The sequence below is a fragment of the Thermobia domestica genome, chromosome 9 (genome assembly GCF_964235325.1).
Source record: "Thermobia domestica chromosome 9, izTheDome1.hap1.1, whole genome shotgun sequence".
NCBI lineage: Eukaryota > Metazoa > Arthropoda > Insecta > Zygentoma > Lepismatidae > Thermobia > Thermobia domestica.
Window position 1 is genome coordinate 166,039,609 of NC_137462.1, and position 15,369 is coordinate 166,054,977.

Below are 15,369 nucleotides of genomic sequence, written 5' to 3' on the forward strand. Positions count from 1 at the left end.
AATTCCCTGTCTCCTGAAACTGCGAAATTCTTCCCAGAGGCAAATCTTCGATTGTGCCAAATGTATGTAACCAGTATTTTCCCAGCACTACTTGAACCCCCTGTGTATTGATATTCCCTTCTCTCGGATGAAATCGTCTGAAATCATAAATGATCAGAAGTAATGGCGGTAATATAAGAAAAAAGAACGTCAGTTTCAAATGTGTCCCCAATTACATTAATGCCGCTAGTCTCCGGGTTTACCGTCAATTCAATTCCTCAACCCCAACAGTACGTAGGCGAAGTAAAATCTTTTTTTTTTTTTTTTTTTTTAGTAGATAGACCTATTCGATAAGTAATCGGTTGCGGAATATCTTTTAAATTCATTCTATTCTGTAGAGAAGAATGAAATATAAAAGTTAACGAACTATGTAGCTATGAAATATGATTTTTCATAATATCATTAGTACTATTTTTTAAAAAATAAGTTCCATATAATGTTGAATGAAAATTAAGATAAATAGATGAAATATATTACATTCGTGGATTTTAAGATTTATTATATCGTAAGAGGGCAGTTATTACCAAATTGCTAAACTATGGTGGAAGGAAAAAGATGGAGCAGCACACAGGATCACAATAAATAGATGGAAACGTGTTTCATGCGAATCATGCCTCAACAGTAATAAATATCACAAACTAGTTCTGATAATGATGGGGACAGGACAGAACACTACATTGCCTCTAAACAGGCTAGAATATGTAAAACATCCCTTTGCTGTAATATTCTTATAATAACAAGAATGACGGAGGAGAGAGAAAAGTTTGCAATGGATATTCACTGCCATGGCAACACATTTCTTAGAACGCTGTTAGTAAAGTAAGAAAGAACCTGTGAAATATGATCCATCTTTCGGCGGCAGATCTCAAAGTTGACAATACCAATCTGAGGGCCACGCAGCATTGCACCTTGCAACCGTCCTTTGCTAGAAGGTCAGCGAAGAGGATTGAAAGCTGTGAAAAAGAAAAGGAATGTTTGGTATTCAATAAGACATGGCAACGCCGTGAGGTTCCCTGAGGGCTAAGTAACAGGTAGTATGCATGGTCGCTCTGTTTCTCCTTTCTTGCTTCACGAGCCTCACCTGTACCGTAGCATAGTCAACCAACTGACGAGGCAACATGAGCAGGCTACAAGTTTGAATCATTCATTGAGTTCGCTTCGTGTTGAGTTACGTTGCTGTTGTTGGGACTGAAGTGCGCACACACTGACTTCGTGGCAAACAGCCGTTGTAAGCTTCAGAAAAGTCATTGTTTGTTTCCTTATGACATACTTTGACTGCTAAATGTCTCGTTGGATTTTCTCCTATGGTTGTTCACCGTTCAAGTGTTGGAGTTGTTGAGAAGAGTGCCAAAGCCGAAGGTGGATGGCTTGTTGGTGATTGTCCATTGTTTTCTAGTGTTGCAATGGTGGTGTGGTGATTTAGTGGTGGTGATCAGTGCTTTTTATTGGTTTGACGCAATTTTTAACATGAAGTGTTTATGTTTTTAAGTTGAAAGTTCGAAATTCAACACAAAGTGTGGGGCAAAAAAGTAGAAATATCCGTATTTTGTGGTGTGAAAACTAAAAAGCATCATTGAACCGTTCTTTGGAAGCGTCGTGAAAACTGGGTTGTGCTGCGTGAAAAGGTTTCATACCTTTGCGACACGAATTGCTGAGGTACGTATTGGACAACTAGTAATTAAAAATATAAACAAATTATATTTCTTATTTATTTTATTGATATTATTTACTTTCCCTTGAGTTAGCAAATGACCAATTGTTTAAGATGAACATCAAAATCAGCGAGTAACAAGGGCAAGCGGAAAGAGGTGGAACTAGAAAGGAATGTGACCTCCTTCCAATGAACTCTTGGGAATAAAACACTAAAACTGTCTGTGTATTTCGAATTAGAAAGTTGATCCAATTCTTTTTTGGATAATTATTAGTGGGAAAGGATGTTGAACGAGTTTCTAAAATATTTCATATACATTTTCTTTTAAAAAAGAAAACTCCAAAACACGCGTTGTAGGACAAGAGCAGATTTTGAACTTTGTGTTAAAAAAGAAAACGAAGAGATTATTTTCCATAGACAAAATTTTACTTGCAATAACACGTTAATGCCTCGAGTAATTGAAAAGCAGAGATAAGACCAAGATAAAAGAATGTACACGCTATTTGTTTTCCTTCTTTATAAAGAGTAATCACAAGCGGCGTCATGACGCAAAGCTCATCAGTGTATAATTTTCGGGAGGGAAACGTAAACAAAAAATGAATTTAAACTAACTAAAATTTTGTATACATTTATACAAGCAACACATTTTAGTTAATAACATATTTTGAGGAGGTAGGGTAATTCAGAAAATTTAGTAGTAAATAGGGGTATATTCGAAAAATTTATAGCAATTTCGGGGGGAATGAACACCCTTAGTCTTCAGTAGTATGGTAATATATACATAAAATTAGAAAATTATACACTTCTTTTTTTTCCCCTTTATTTTTTAAAGGCTCATAAAGCACACAACAATGCATAAAATACTCAGCAACCCTTGGTAGTGTATCAAATTATGTATTTTTGCTTCATTCTTCCATTAATATATGTTACCACTACTTTAAATTTTCTACTACAAATGTGTTTCATTTGATTTAGATGCATCCTCCCATTTCACTGAATGCAATTCAACGCATGTTTTGTTAATTTCAAATAAAATCTTTCCCTTTTTTCTCAGTTTTAAATTAAAAAAAAAAAAAAAGATTCCGTATAAATACAGTAAAGCGCATAATTTGATTATTGTGCTAATTCCCGCATATCATGTGATCCGCAGAAACAAGACACAAAATGTTAACCTATCTGTTATGATTTGTATTAAAACACTGTAGGCCAACATGATTGCTTCGTAGAATACTATGAAAACATGAGGGAACTTCTCATAGTATTATACGTTGTCGACTGAAAATGAGTAATCTGATTACATATTTCTATGCATAAACAATATTGTATACCTTTTTCATTGTTTCTGTGCATTTATTTCAAAACAATGATTGTTTCGTACTGCCTATCATTTTACTTTATGTATATACAGTTCTATTAGCAAATTTTCGTGCAGTTTCAATCTTACTGTATAGTATTTCTTCGGCAAGGTTCTAGAAAACGCCCCCCTTCCCATTTAGCTGTAATAAAGACAGAAAACAACGTGCCCGGCGGGGCTCTAACTCGCCTTCACTTGCTCACGCTCGCTCGTAAATACTATATGAATTAAATATTAAACTTTGGTACAGAAAAGAACCAACCTAGCTTGTAACCTATATGGGGGACCTGTTGAAAAACGAGGAATGCTTGTATGTGTATATCGACTATTACTATTTTAACAAGTTTATTTAAATATTTTTTGAAATAACTTTTGGGACTTGAATATGGGAATGATGGAACGTAGAATAGTGTAGGTAGAAAATGTCGTTCTAATTGAACATGAACCGGAGTTATAATAAGGTTATCATGCTTATACAAAAATTCCTGAATTCCACGTAGTATATTATTCGATTTTAAAAAATGAATCGGTTAGATACGCCTTTCAATCAAAGGGTGAAGATTTAGACCTAACGCGATTCAAGCGCTAAATAGCTATGTTCAAAAATTCATTTTAAATGGTTTAAAAGTTTCCTCATTCATTTCGTTTTAGAATATACGTTAAAATCGGATTTTAAAATATTATAGAAATTTCCCATTCTCACATTAGAAGTAGAATGTTTGGAAACGTTGTGACACATGTCAGGCCGGTAGCCAGCCCAGAAATGTAGGGGGGGGGGCGGTAGAAGTTAGGGGGACCCGATCCAACCATATTATAGTTCATTTGCAAGCCTACCGTGAACATTTTAGGGGTGGCAGTGAAAATTTAGGTGGGGCCCGGCCCGCTAGACCCCCCTGGATACGGGCCTGACACATGTCCAATTATTTTCACCGAGTTCCATCTCTCCAACTCGGGGAACTCCTGAGCTACTCAATTTCGCCATAAATTGCGAACCCCTTCCCGTAGGAGATGCATTTTTATCGAAGTGACATGGTAAAAACACAGTTCGAGGTAGATACTAAGTTCCAAAATTAATTTCAAACGGTTCAATGAGGTAGATTTGAATAGCGGACAGGCATACTGTACAAACATTCAGCTTTATATGTAAGATGTTGGTACTAAAAACATTTCATTTCGCTCAGAAACTATACACAACTTTTCCTTAAGATACTGTGACGCAATAAGTAAAACTTGTTCTCAGAGACATGGGTTGGACGATCAGTTGTCCTTGGGGTATTTCCTTGAAATTACATCAACTGCTACAAATCGATTTCTTGCATTTTATAAGTGGAAAAAGCAATTGGGGATAAACTTCTGTTATTGTATTTCCATCTTACAAAGATGATTATCACTTTTGTCTACTTTTTACTGAGTTTTGCGCTTATTTATGCCAAATGTCACTTGTTCGTGACTGTATTTGTCAGTTTATATATATATATATATATATATATATATATATATATATATATATATATATATATATATATATATATATATATATATATATATATAATTTTGTTAGCCATTTATCCTCTCATTAGTAAGCAATTTCCAATTGTTTGTTGAATGGTATTTTAGAAAAAAAAAATAAAAAATATTGAATACATATCTGAATATGAAAATGAAAGCTCAACTATTTATTTATAGTCTTATGAGATAGTTGAACTAACAATTAGGCCTAAAATTATATTTAATTTTTCATTATCAAGGGTACCTACTGAACAGATAGGGAGAAATTTTAAGAATGAAAAACAAGACTCACCTTGTGCCTCCGAGTTTATTACTTGAATTGAATATTTCCTCCCTCTCTAGGAACTTCATCAGCATCATTGCAATCGAGAGTCATTACTAGTAAACATTAAAGGGAAAGACTACACAGCCTGTCTAAGATTAGAGTGAAAGATTTCTCGGCTTTCGGCATCCGTGGCCATGTTAGCGTGTCAAAGTATGAGGGATTCCGTCTCTTGACGATCACAGTACCCGGGGAATTGGGGAGGAAGAAAGAAGTTGGGAAAGAAGCAAGTTACCTGGGATCTTTATGTTAGGTATCATCCCTGCATTTGCGTAGTGTGAATTCATAGAAAAGCCAAGAAAATCGCACTCAGGATGGCTGGCATGAAAAAAGCTTTCAGACTTTTTCAACTGTGTGTCCCCCTTCGGGAATCGAACCCGGTACGGCTTGTACCAATGCGCTAGCGACTACGTATGTTTGAAATGTATTTATTTAAAAGGCAGAGAAAGATTGAAAATAAGTGGCTAAAGCAGTGGTGTCTATTCCCCCAAGCGTTTGGGCGCCATCGTCCCAAATTTACCCCCCCCCCCCCCGCAAAAAAATGTAAGTACTTTAGGGTTTCGGAGTTGGAGGTTTACTTGCTCTGTAGAGTAAATTTTATTCAATTTTGAAATTTTTCGCAGGTACTGAAAGCATCATTATGGCATAATTAAAGTTCGAGCGTGTCGTTTCCAATGAAAAATTATTCATCCAAAAATCTTATGGGCTCAGCTTGCGCCCTAAACCTGGCTAAAGTCGTAAGGCGGTGTTAAGTAGCAACCAGTAATTTTATTTAGAACTTTTGAAAGTAAGCGATGTAAGTATACATCGTTAGGCAGTTAAGCTTTGAGAATCGATGCATATTACATCGATAGGAATAGTACGTAATTTCTCAACGTAATGTTCTATAATATGTACGAAAGACTACTCAATAAAGTAGTCACTGTTTCTGAGATTGTCTTCGTTTACATTGGCACTGTATACATATTCTTATTGTCAAGACTTGAAAAATCTTGCTTGCAGGTATTAGCCAGCCAAAAAGTCACTTTGCGACAGTAAACATTTCAGTACATTCTTATTTTATTTTGTTTATTGACATGTCTCTCACAAATAAGAAAAAGAGTGCCACCTGCTATTTATTCTTGAACCTTCTTGTGAATATGTGCAGCTATATGGTGGGTGACCACTGCTTGTGAAATACCAGGGATCGATAGACTGCCTTGGGTCAAATAATTCAAGGTAAGGTCCATTTAGATTTATGAGCATCAACAAATCCAAATTAGAACTCTCTAGTGATGAACGTAGTTTCGTTTTGATTAAATTCATGTTGTTGAAACCTCTTTCACAACAACTGGTGGAAACTGGAAGCAAGAAAACTTGTCTTTGTGTCGCACTGTCTTCTACAGTAGTAGGGGAAGACGAAAGTTTTTTTTTTTTTTTTTTTTTTAATGGCTTTGAATATGTACCACTCGCTTGAACTATCTTTAACCAGTTCATCTTTCTACATGGTTCGTTGTGTAGAATAAAACACGCTTTTGATTGATCGGACTTTACACGCCAAATGTAAAAATGTACTCGCCACTGGCGACAAGGCGAGTGGGTTTTTCAAGCCCTGCTTATTATAAAAGAGTAACATCCCAATCTATGAGTAACATTAATTCCTAATAGTTACGATCGCGTTAATGTGCATCGCTACTTGCACTGTCTGCCTGAAGCCAATAAATGCGCTACCGTGCAAGCATTTGTGACGTTTTAATTGCAACTTGACAACTGCATTGTTTCAATTCGATTACTTCAAAGTAGAACAAGGCCCGTACACCATATTTAGATTTGAGCGTTAATATTTTTTAAACCACTGATTTGAGGGTGGTAGTGGGAGGAAGGGGGAAGCAATTAGTATTTCATTATCGGAGTATTGTAAGAGTAGATTACGTATTTCGTTTTGTACTTTTGAATTATGGTAAGAAACTCAGGACTTATTTATATATATTACTGGGCAAGGAATCCTTAAAAGAGAATATTACTATAACATTCTTTTTATTTCTTTTTCCCTATGTACCCTTTTTGCAGTTATCCAATTTCCATATTGATCTTTTAATGTTGGAGCTCTTCCTCGTGAATTGTGACACTGTGTCATCAGAATTGACAGCTTTCGTCATGTGAAATGACAGTTTGGTAGATTAAAAGCATGCGAGATGCGAATATCATTGGTTCTTTCCACAAACTATTTGTAAACCTATCATCTCGGACGATGTTTAGTGACAGAGGTACGTTGGCCTACTTAATGCGAAACCACTAGCATCAGCATCATTTGTTTAGTTGTTTATTGGTAGGTTTTTTAAAAATAAATTTAAGACACATTAGGTTTAAGTTTGGAAAGCATGAGTGATTGTCTGTTGTAGTAGTTTAGAATCGAAAGGAGAACTCTCTTTGTGTAAAAACTAAGTAATACTGAGTACTGCCTACTGTTAGGCAATACATTTAACTTAACTGCACAGAGTTGTGGTTGGCCATTAGGTGATGCGTGGACAATGCATCGTCTTCCAATACCCATTATTTTTAACCATGTCGCATGGAGTTTGCTTCACAATGCTGTTAACATCACATCTGGGACGACTAATGTATCTTTAACAATGGAGAATTCTGTTCTACAAGGTTCATGAGATTGTGTATTAACCATACATGATTAGTAAAATGCATTAATTGTCAGCAATAACAATAGTAAGAAATAAACCCCAGTAAAAGTCAGTAAAAAGGATCATGATATTCAATATCCTTTATTATAGGCAACCATAATGTTTTTGCTACTTTGCAGGTTGCATAGACTCTAGAGAATATCATAGATTGTAAATAAAATATGGAGAGCCACTATAATGCAAACGAATTGATTCATTTAACGAAGTTATCCAAGATAATCACTCTAGCTGTCTAGGAAACAGAATTCGAAAATTCACTTTCTTTCAAGAGTTATTATGTGGAGTAATAGACAAACGTGCGGACCTGACGGTACGTTTCAAATCATTTTATGACTAAATTGCGTTTAAAAAAATATAATAAGAGGCATTACCGGTACTTATGGAAAATAATTTTGGAAAACTTTTCTTTGGTTCTTACACGAAATCATAAATTTACAAGACACGAGATAGTGTCTGCTCTATGCGAGCTGATGTTACGTGACATTTTACATTCGTGAACTTCATCGGCTTTTTTAAAGCTTGATTGAGAGCCTACCTATCTATGAAATCACACACCTGACATAAGTGTCTTTCATAAAAACTTAAAAGTAAATCCAGTCAATTAATTTTGGCCCTAATTAATTTTATAATTATATCAGTGACAGTTTACTGTCTTTACTTCTGTCTTTTCCTCCTTCGTTGTGTAGTTTTACAGCAATTTATAAAGTAGAAAGATAAACGTTAAGACAAGAATAAACAAAACCAATAAGTAAAGTTCAATGAAAATGAGCGCTGTCGTATTAATATGTTCCATAATCTATACAGACATTATTTGTACTGTAAACCGTAGGAGTAATTTTTCAATGAAATTTGGAGAGCAAGATTTTAAGACTAACGTTTGAATTTCACAAATCTAGCAGTTGTTTAGTTTAACTCTTTGCGATCCTTTGTCGAGTAGGACTCGACATTTAAGTTTGTCCCTATCAGTCCGATGTCGAGTTACGTTCTACATGGTTTTTGCTCTTGATTTCGATCAATATCAAATGTTATTTTATTTTTATTATTGTTTTGTTTTAAGAACTATTCGGCAATATTTAACTCAAATTTTCACTCCTGGTGTAATAAAGGACATTAATGTAGTAGTTTTAATTTCACTGACGTATTATTATATACAAAACGATATAATTTGACAGACAAATTCAAATCAGTTCAGACAAGGTCGGGAAATTAATAGCACCGCAAAGGGTTAATAGACTCCTGATACAGTGCGATATGATGTTAGTTTTGTATAAATATCGTTCTTTCTCCTAACTCCGCACTGCCATCATGTTCATAAACAAGGCTCAAAAAATCCCAGTGCGTTGTTGCCATGGCAACTTGATATGCAAGTCTGACACCTTGCTTTTGATGTTTGTATTCACAATATTTACGTGCCAGTAGTTCTGATTTCTATGTGTTTGGATGGATTAAAAACAAATTATAATAAATTCGTTATAAAGTTTAGAGTTTTCAATTTATATTAACCTCAAGTGTGTTTGATTCCGGTAATAGGCTATATCGGCGCGGACGACATAGTTTCAATTCCGGATGGGAGCTCATGTGCTTCGGATCACGTTAAACAGAAGGTCCATATTTTATATGGCTTCGGTGGGGGGACTATAAACGGTAAGCCATCCTCCAGCAATACACTTAATTAATTTATACCAATAGCTATATAATTTAAACCCTACGTATTAAATTAGATTTGTATTACTGTTCCTCTTGGTTTTCGGAGCTGGCGCCTAAGTCAGAAGCTGGCTTAGTGATCACAAATGTTCGCACCATCAAGACCCAATGCGACGTTTGTGATCACTGTGGTGTGCCATTTTCCATTCGGTGTTCATGGTGCAAGTCAATGGTATGTTTTAAACATTTCGTGAATGTCGACGATGTCCATTTTGTGAAGTGTAATACATACATCCCATAGAAGGTTGATCTCTGCACCTCCTGGACACGTATTTTCTGTTGCTCTTCTGATACACATGGTGAGTCATTAGCAGCTAATATTTTTCGTGTTATCATTGTTCACATTACACTTTCAAATGGGCCTCACTAGAGATTGCACTTGCGACCTCGCACTCAAGGGGTTCCTTGTAAGAAGGAGAATAACTAGTAAAAATGTTCCAGCTTTATGCGATACTGGACCACTTTGTTACACATATCTCCGGACTAAGAGGGGAAGAGAAAGAACTCAACGACTTCAGTTTTTTCTTTTCTTTCTTTCTTTCGTTTTTTTAAAAGGAGTTTTGAATTTGTTAAAAATTGCGTTATTCTAGAGGAGGGTGCTAAAATAATTGAGGGAAATCTCCTGTTATAGAGATCAGTAGAATTTTCAGAGCAAGCAACCGATGTAAGGGACCCCTAATTCGATCTCAGTTTACACTTGGAGGGCGCTTCGATTGCACTCCACAATGATTGAACGACAGAGTCTTGTCTTTTGGTACGGGGGATATGCAACCTCTGTCCAATAAAGAGATTGACTTATCCGCGTTTCACCATCATCTTACCGTAGTATTCTCTAGTAGGTTAACGGAGGTTGAAGGAAAACTGCCCTCGTATGATAAAGTATAGACTGTTCATACGTTCAATTTAAATATATTTTGCATGTTTCGAAACGGATTTAAGTACATGCTTTGTTTCTTGCGGAGCTAATTTAAAATCACTTGTGAATGACGTGTTTACAATGCTAACGGTTGCTTGTTTTCGAACGCCTTAAACACTTTTTTCTCATCTTGGATATTATATTTACACCACTATTGTAACAATGTTCTCTTAATGACACTTAATAATTGTAAGGTACCGAGAATTAGTTTTGACAACGCTTCAACGTTTATATTGTTTTCTAATTAAAACACGGAACAAAAAGTTAGTGAGTTCTTACAACATAAATTTTCATATGCGTTTGTTGTGTCAATTGTACGTACAAACACCTGCCCACGAAACAGCATCATTATGATTCATAATAATCTTGAGATGTTGAAAGCTTTTCGTAATTATTTTAGCAGATGTATTCTTTTTTCAGTTCTTATCATATGAATTTACGTTTATTACATCATTGATGAAAAAAGTATTCATCATATTCAAATTGGAATCTTATTCCAAGTGAGCATTCTGATAACCTATTGAAAAATTCATCAGGGTCATGATATTCCGGATTTGGGTGTCGATAAAGTATCAAATATTGATGTATGAAAAGCCTTCCTATTGGGAATCGGTTGAAGAAAGTATTTATTGAAATGCTATGCATGTAAATGCATCAATAATTCATCATATTCATAAAAGTAAAGCCTGTTAATAATACACCACTCTTGATAATTATGAAGATAGAATTTGTCTGGTCAGCTGCTGGTAACTCCATTTGTGTTGCTGTTAATATAGACCGGTAGTTGTAACAAAATAGCATATTTTGCCATTTCTAAATAAAAAAAAAGTAAATGCCATTTATTTTGATCATTAGCATATGTGCCATTGTTTACCTTTTGGTCGGAAACACAAGTCCAATTTCTCGCCGTTATTAAGGAATGTAGACCACCAGTGAGATATGAAATTTAACGCTCCTCACCAAAGGGGATGGATCAGTAAATTTTGAGCAATAATTTTTACGCCTACATGCGTGTTGACAACCTGTAGGAAACGATTGCGATTGTGATATCGTGCAATCAGAAATTAACTGTGTTATGTGGCGTGACGTCTTTCTGAAGTGCTGATATAGGATTTAGCGAGTTTTTAAATAAATGTCTATGTAAATATTATCTATGTATTTTTGGTCACGGAATTTATTAGCATGTTTTTTTTTTTTTCTTTCTTTCTGGAGTTCTGTTTATGATACTATTATTTCAATGATTTGATTTCATTCCTTTCTTCGCTTTGATGTGTTCTAGTTGTTGGTCAAATAGATTAACGCGTTTATTGTAAGCTTCTTGTAAATTAATGAAAAATTGCATTCGTCTTAGAATAAACTACCACTTTTATTTGCCATTTTTAAAATCTGTCATTTGTGTATTTTATTTTGCAACTACCAGTCTCTAATTAATTCTTAGCTGAATAATTTTACTGAATTATCATCTAGATTTCAATATATTGTGTTTAAATATTTCACACTTCTATCAAACTGTAAATAACCAGTTTTACAGATATAATTTGACCGAGCACAATAACTGGTGGAATATGCTTATTTCAAAAGTTAGAATATTGTGTACCAGGTGATTCGGTTTGATTTAATTGACGACGGATATATAAAAAATATAATTAACTGTCTTTTCCACTTATGGGAGAGGAATTCAGTGTAACGGATGCAAGGGATGAGAAGAAGAATATTTTGAACTGTTGAACATAAAGGCATTGAATTGTGTAAATGGGAAGGGGTGATACACGTAATACGAATGTAACATTAATTTTGATAGTTACGATAATTTTATTCCGAAGGGTTGCTGAAGGGGAGACTTGAACTATTACATATTACATATTCCTTCTGAACTGTTGCACACAGTGCATTGAATTTCATATATTGGAACTCATTGATCAGTGGTGGAATTTATGATTCCTTATCGCACTGTAAAATAACTTCATGCCCTCTCCCCATCCTATATATTTATATGATTACTTATCTGTAACTAAGTGAGATTAATGTGATACTAATATAAGTACACAATGTCATACTTAGCGAAGGAAAGTTGATAAAGAGCAGAATTTTACCAGTAGCATACGCAGGAGCGTTTTAACCCTTTTAGGATTTTTGATAACTTTTGTTCCATGGCGTAGTATCGTCTTTGACAGCTTATTTAGGTTCTATAACAGGTATTTCAGCCGTTTTTTTATTGGCCAAGTCAAGGATGGACCAAAGATCACCCCAAATGCGTTTTTCAACCGAATGGTCAACTTGGCGGCGCCAAGTGGGGCGCGGAGGGCTGTGACTTTATTTTTCTTAAAGAAAATAAAAAAAAACACGCCTTTAGTTTTCAAGATATCAGATTGAAACTCTGCATAGGGTAGCACCTCCAGTAATTGACATGTTAAGATTTGCTTCTCAAATAAAACTTTACTGACAGCTCTGTAATAATATTTATTACACAATATTCAGTTTGCAGAAAGACACATCATCAGAGATATGCAGTTAAAAATCTTTATTGTGTTTTCAATTATAGTATCATTACTAATGTGGCAATACCGTGTAAAGTATAAAAATCTAATAATTGACAGCGTTGAATCCAGTAATTGACAGTCTTTTCTAATTAAAAAAGCTTAAAAGGGAGTTACCATGGTCTCGTATTTATCAACATTTTGGGGTTTAAAATGTAGATTTCGGTAAGCTGTGCCCAATGGCACCACTTCTGATTTCTGGAACTGACCACTTCAAGGTCAAATTAGGGGTCAAAAAGTGCGACGATTTGGGCAATGCGGACAAGTGACCGACTGGGACAAAATGGGTCATTCTATTCGTATTCACACGTACATGAATAATTGATGTGCCATTTTTCCGGAAATTATATTTTGACCTCGAAAATTAACGAAAATCCAAGATTCGAATTTCCAGATTTTCGTAAATTTTCGAGATCAAAATAGAATTTTAGGGAAAGTGGACTATCAGTTATTCATGTACGTGTGAATAACGAATTGAATGACACCAGTTTGTCCTAGTCGGTCGCTGATCCGCACTGCCCAAAATCCCGGACTTTCGTTAAATTTTCGGGGTCAAAATATAATTTTCGAGAAAATGGCATATAAATTATTCATGTACGTGTAAATACGAATAGAATGACACTCATTTCGTGCCAGTCGGTCACTGGTCCACACTGCCCAAATGATCTCACTTTTTATTTTTGACCCCTAATTTGACAAGTTGTCGGTTCCAGAAATCGAAAGTGATGTCATTGGACACAGTTAATTGAAATCTACATTTAAATCCAAAAAGGTGGAAAAATACGTGGCCACGGTAACTCCCTTTTAACCTTAAAAAAAAAATGCCACAAAACACGAACGTAATTACTTTTAAACGATTAACAAACAATTCTTACAATAATAAACTTCTGTGCGTATTATTATTACAAAATATGATCTATAATAAGAAATAAGAACTCAAACTGCTACATTTTGTGTACAGACTGCAAATTTGTTTTACATTTTTCGGTAGCTAGACCTAATATTGTACATTACTCCTGCTGGAAGTGTAAAAGGATTGTTGCCAATGAGCTTCAGGGCTCAAAGAAAATCAACAGTTATTATCAACAGTTTCAGCAGAGCAGTGAGGTTCAATTTCCATTTTGCTAGATGGAAATTGTTTATTGGTTTCTTCTCGTGGGTCTGTAATGGTTGCGTTTTTAACTTTCCTTTACACATTACTGCCATCAATAATTTTGTCTTGAAATTGAGTCAATAATTCTGGAGAGATAAAAGATTCCAGAACTTCTAGTGAAATGCAGTACCTCTGAATGTCGCTTTCTAGAGCTTGCACCAGTGTCTGGATCTAGTAATTGACAATTGCTATGTCAGTTACTGGTATATTTGCACATTTTAACCTGAAATGTTTTTACGTGCATTACTAATGCTTGTACTTGCTTCTAAAAGTGTGTCAAGTAATGAATCTTACACTTAGTGATAAAACCAATAATTGGCATGGTGTGTCAATTATTGGAAAATTATGACTTCTTTGTTCCAGTGATTGACATCCCCCCCTTGAACAAAGACAGATAATTATTTTCCTCTAAATATTTAGTTAGTAATGTGACAAATACTCCCTAGTATTGATCTGTCAATTTACAGTGATGTAACTTCAAAAATGGTTGCAAAAAGTAATGAATTTAATTGATAGTTTCCTTAACATTATCAGGAGCAGAATTCATAGTACACAGACACTTCCTTGCAGCACCATGTGACTAACAGAAATAAACAAGTAGGACAATCTATTGGGCAGAACAATAATTACCAAGGCATAGAGATGTCTGGTGGCTACTAACAGACGGCAATAAAGGAACTTCCACTTGTTCATAATCTTATTTCAAAAGGCGTCAATTACTGGTGCAGTGTCAATTACTGGGAATGTTACCTTACGGATTGTGTGTACCTTTGGGTATTCCGCAATTTTCTTTTGAGATCCTTACGTGAAACCGGGGCCGGGCCCAAGGGGCGTAAGTGTCCCGAGGGGGTGATTTTTTCAGAAAAAAATCCGGTTTTTCCCGATTTTTCCGGTTTAGGTGTATGATACGGACAAGCGAGTGGTACCGTTGGAAAGTATGCTCTATCTTAAAAAAAAAAAAAAAAAAAAAACTACGTATGAACAATAATTCTACGGTAGTAAGAAACCAGTAGTTGTTTGAATGAAAGTCTAAAATTACCTCAAAAAGTGGAAATTCTAAAAGGGTTAATCCTCCCTCAAAGATATTAAAAATACAGTAATACAATATTGAGATAAAAATAAGAAAATCGTACATGTCCTGAAACGATATGATATGTACTTGAGTACTTGATGAAATTGTTTTTGCCATTGGTATATCAATTTCAACAACAACAAAAAAAAGTGTGTTTTAAAAAAATACTCCGCACCAAAAAGGATTAAACAAAGATAAAAACTTATCTTCAGTCAGGCTATAAGGTTATTTATATCAGCGTTTAGACAGTCACAGGGTGAAGGACCTACTACACTATTGAGGCAGGTCAACAGAAAAGCCATTGGACAGGTTTCGTTCAGTCATTGGACATGCTTACTTTCATTCCTCTTTTACCCGTTAATTTACGGGAAATTCCACTCAAACTTTTATCACAGAGTAGGCGTCTATGCTAGTCGCAGTCATTAATAGTCCATTCT

The 15,369-nt window shown here is 35.1% G+C and overlaps 1 protein-coding gene across 1 annotated transcript in view; it reads left to right on the top strand.

Moving 5' to 3' along the window:
- The first annotated feature begins 1,117 nt into the window (after nt 1–1,117).
- Nucleotides 1,118–15,369, top strand: part of ASPP (Ankyrin-repeat, SH3-domain, and Proline-rich-region containing Protein) — a 185,886-nt gene continuing 171,634 nt past the window's right edge. Inside the window, exon 1 of the mRNA XM_081772130.1 lies at nt 1,118–1,695. The gene's annotated coding sequence lies outside the window, so the exon portion shown is untranslated. The remainder of the gene's footprint in view (nt 1,696–15,369) is intronic.